This window comes from Amphiura filiformis, unplaced genomic scaffold, assembly GCF_039555335.1.
Source record: "Amphiura filiformis unplaced genomic scaffold, Afil_fr2py scaffold_56, whole genome shotgun sequence".
Classification (NCBI taxonomy): domain Eukaryota; kingdom Metazoa; phylum Echinodermata; class Ophiuroidea; order Amphilepidida; family Amphiuridae; genus Amphiura; species Amphiura filiformis.
The window spans coordinates 132197-137290 of record NW_027305520.1 but is presented as its reverse complement, the minus strand read 5'-3'; positions in this window follow the sequence as shown (position 1 = coordinate 137290).

Here is a 5094-nt window from a genome sequence, read left to right as displayed (position 1 = left end):
AAACTGACCTTTTCTAATGGACAAATCACATTTAAAAGTCACTCATAATATTTCTTGGTAAAAATTATTATAAAGTAGGCGAAAAATAACTAATTAAATTTGGCCTCCTAGAGAGTTATAATCGAGACTCGAAATTTAGACCCGATTTCGAGTCTCGTCATTTTAAAGAAAACTGACCTTTTCTAATGGACAAATCACATTTAAAAGTCACTCATAATATTTCTTGGTAAAAATTATTATAAAGTAGGCGAAAAATAACTAATTAAATTTGGCCTCCTAGAGAGTTATAATCGAGACTCGAAATTTAGACCCGATTTCGAGTCTCGTCATTTTAAAGAAAACTGACCTTTTCTAATGGACAAATCACATTTAAAAGCCACTCATAATATTTCTTGGTAAAAAATATTATAAAGTAGGCGAGAAATAACTAATTAAATTTTGCATCCTAGAGAGTTATAATCAAGACTCGAAATTTAGACCCACTTTCGAGTCTCGTCTTTTGAAGAAAACTTACCTTTTTTAAAGGACAAATGACATTCAAATCCCACTCATATTATTTCTTGGTCAAAATACTATAAAATGGGTGAGAAATAGCTGATTAAATTCTGCCTCCTAGAGAGAGTTATAATCGAGACTCGAAATTTAGACCCAATTTCGAGTCTCGTCATTTTAAAGAAAATTGACCTTTTCTAATCGGAAAATCACATTTAAAAGTCACTCATAATATTTCTTGGTAAAAATTATTATAAAGTAGGCGAGAAATAACTAATTAAATTTTGCCTCCTAGAGAGTTATAATCAAGACTCGAAATTTAGACCCAATTTCGAGTCTCGTCTTTTGAAGAAAACTGACCTTTTTAAAGGACAAATGACATTTAAAACCCACTCAAATTATTTCTTGGTCAAAATACTATAAAATTGGTGAGAAATAGCTGATTAAATTCTGCCTCCTAGAGAGTTATAATCAAGACTCGAAATTTAGACCCAATTTCGAGTCTCGTCATTTTAAAGAAAACTGACCTTTTCTAATGGACAAATCACATTTAAAAAGCCACTCATAATATTTCTTGGTAAAAATTATTATAAAGTAGGCGAGAAATAACTAATGAAATTCTGCCTCCTAGAGAGTTATAATCGAGACTCGAAATTTAGACCCAATTTCGAGTCTCGTCATTTTAAAGAAAACTGACCTTTTCTAATGGACAAATCACATTTAAAAGTCACTCATAATATTTCTTGGTAAAAATTATTATAAAGTAGGCGAAAAATAACTAATTTAATTTTGCCTCCTAAAGAGTTATAATCAAGACTCGAAATTTAGACCCAATTTCGAGTCATTTTAAAGAAAACTGACCTTTTCTAATGGACAAATCACATTTAAAAGTCACTCATAATATTTCTTTAAAAAAATTATAAAGAGGCGAAAAATAACTAATTAAATTTGGCCTCCTAGAGAGTTATAATCGAGACGAAATTTAGACCCGATTTGAGTCTCGTCATTTAAAAAAAGACCTTTTCTAATGGACAAATCACATTTAAAAGTTACTAAAAATATTTCTTGGTAAAAATTATTATAAAGTAGGCGAAAAAATAACTAATTAAATTTGGCCTCCTAGAGAGTTATAATCGAGACTCGAAATTTAGACCCGATTTCGAGTCTCGTCATTTTAAAGAAAACTTACCTTTTCTAATGGACAAATGACATTTAAAAGCCACTCATAATATTTCTTGGTAAAAATGATTATAAAGTAGGCGAAAAATAACTAATTAAATTTGGCCTCCTAGAGAGTTATAATCGAGACTCGAAATTTAGACCCGATTTCGAGTCTCGTCATTTTAAAGAAAACTTACCTTTTCTAATGGACAAATCACATTTAAAAGTCACTCATAATATTTCATGGTAAAAATTATTATAAAGTAGGCGAAAAATAACTAATTAAATTTTGCCTCCTAGAGAGTTATAATCAAGACTCGAAATTTAGACCCAATTTCGAGTCTCGTCATTTTAAAGAAAACTGACCTTTTCTAATGGACAAATCACATTTAAAAGTCACTCATAATATTTCTTGGTAAAAATTATTATAAAGTAGGCGAAAAATAACTAATTAAATTTTGCCTCCTAGAGAGTTATAATCAAGACTCGAAATTTAGACCCGATTTCGAGTCTCGTCATTTTAAAGAAAACTGACCTTTTCTAATGGACAAATCACATTTAAAAGTCACTCATAATATTTCTTGGTAAAAATTATTATAAAGTAGGCGAAAAATAACTAATTAAATTTGGCCTCCTAGAGAGTTATAATCGAGACTCGAAATTTAGACCCGATTTCGAGTCTCGTCATTTTAAAGAAAACTGACCTTTTCTAATGGACAAATGACATTTAAAAGCCACTCATAATATTTCTTGGTAAAAATTATTATAAAGTAGGCGAAAAATAACTAATTAAATTTTGCCTCCTAGAGAGTTATAATCAAGACTCGAAATTTAGACCCGATTTCGAGTCTCGTCATTTTAAAGAAAACTGACCTTTTCTAATGGACAAATCACATTTAAAAGTCACTCATAATATTTCTTGGTAAAAATTATTATAAAGTAGGCGAAAAATACCTAATTAAATTTGGCCTCCTAGAGAGTTATAATCAAGACTCGAAATTTAGACCCAATTTCGAGTCTCGTCATTTTAAAGAAAACTGACCTTTTCTAATGGACAAAACACATTTAAAAGCCACTCATAATATTTCTTGGTAAAATTATTATAAAGTAGGCGAAAATAACTAATTAAATTTCGCCTCCTAGAGAGTTATAATCAAGACTCGAAATTTAGACCCGATTTCGAGTCTCTTCATTTTGAAGAAAACTGACCTTTTCTAATGGACAAATCACATTTAAAAGTCACTCATAATATTTCTTGGTAAAAATTATTATAAAGTAGGCGAAAAATAACTAATTAAATTTGGCCTCCTAGAGAGTTATAATCGAGACTCGAAATTTAGACCCGATTTCGAGTCTCGTCATTTTAAAGAAAACTGACCTTTTCTAATGGACAAATCACATTTAAAAGTCACTCATAATATTTCTTGGTAAAAATTATTATAAAGTAGGCGAAAAATAACTAATTAAATTTGGCCTCCTAGAGAGTTATAATCGAGACTCGAAATTTAGACCCGATTTCGAGTCTCGTCATTTTAAAGAAAACTGACCTTTTCTAATGGACAAATCACATTTAAAGCCACTCATAATATTTCTTGGTAAAAAATATTATAAAGTAGGCGAGAAATAACTAATTAAATTTTGCATCCTAGAGAGTTATAATCAAGACTCGAAATTTAGACCCACTTTCGAGTCTCGTCTTTTTGAAGAAAACTGACCTTTTTAAAGGACAAATGACATTCAAAACCCACTCATATTATTTCTTGGTCAAAATACTATAAAATGGGTGAGAAATAGCTGATTAAATTCTGCCTCCTAGAGAGTTATAATCGAGACTCGAAATTTAGACCCAATTTCGAGTCTCGTCATTTTAAAGAAAATTGACCTTGTCTAATGGACAAATCACATTTAAAAGCCACTCATAATATTTCTTGGAAAAAATTAATATAAAGTAGGCGAAAAATAACTAATTAAATTTTGCCTCCTAGAGAGTTATAATTAAGACTCGAAATTTAGACCCAATTTCGAGTCTCGTCATTTATAAAGAAAACTGACCTTTTCTAATGGACAAATGACATTTAAAAGATCATGATACCCTTAATGACCTTTGACCGTGGCATCACTTTGCCATGTTACTTGTGGCAGAAGGGCATTTTGAAGGTTTTTCGTCTCAGACCGGAAGTGACCCCTTAATGACATTTGACCCCAAATAAAAAATAACACATATGAATTGGGTAACCACAATTAATGTGTAAACATACTGTTTTTCTTAGCAAATTTTCTTAGCAAAAATTTTTGAAAGCTTTTCGTTTTATACCGGAAGTGACCCCTTAATGACCTTTGACCCCAAATCTGTTTACACCCCACAGACACCGGGGAATAACAATGCATGTGTACAAGTGGCGTCACTGTCCTACAGAATCTGTGGAAGAAGATGCATTTTAAAGGTATTTCAATTTATACCGGAAGTGACCCCTTAATGGGATTTGACCCCAAATAAAAAATACCACAAATACAGTGGGTGACTGCAGATCATGTGTGAACATACCGTAACTGTCCCATGTTTTACTTAGCTAATAAATTTTTTTGAAAGTATTTCGTTTTATACCGGAAGTGACCCCTTAATGAGCTTTGACCCTTAATGAGCTTTGACCCCAAATAACAAAATACCACATATACATTGGGTGACTGCAGATCATATGTGAACATACCGTTACTGTGCTATAATTTACTTTGCTAATAAAAATTTGTGAAGGATTTTCGTTTTATACCGGAAGTAACCTCTTAATGACCTTTGACCCCAAATCTGTGTACACCACATAGACACTGGGTAATAACAATCCATGTGTGCAAGTGGGGCCGCTGTCCTACGTAAGCTGTGGGAGAAGATGCATTTTAAATGTATTTCGTTTTATACCGGAAATGACCCCTTAATGACCTTTGACCCCAAATAAAAAAAATATCATATATACATTGGGTAAACATAATTCATGTGTGAACATACCACCACTCTCCTATGTTTTTCTTAGCTAATAAAAAATTTTGAAGGTATTTCGTTTCATACCGGAAGTGACCCCTTAATGACATTTGACCCCAAATTTGTGTACACCACATAGACACTGGTTAATAACAATTCATGTGTGCAAGTGGCGTTGCTGTCATACTTAAGTTGTGGGAGAAGATGCATTTTAGTTGAAATCTCGTTTTTGACCCCTATGACCCCTGCGTGACCTTTGACCCCACAAGTTTCATGTGACCTGTAGGGGCACGGTCAATAATTATTGTGACCAAGTTAGGTCAAAATCGATGTAAGCGTGTGAGTGCTAGAGCAAATGTAATGGTTGACAGAAGAAGAAGAAGAAGAAGAAGAAGAATCTGTAAGAAAAAAAGACACAGCCGTGACTAACGTCACGGCTGTGTAAAGAAGAACCTGTCGAAAAAAGA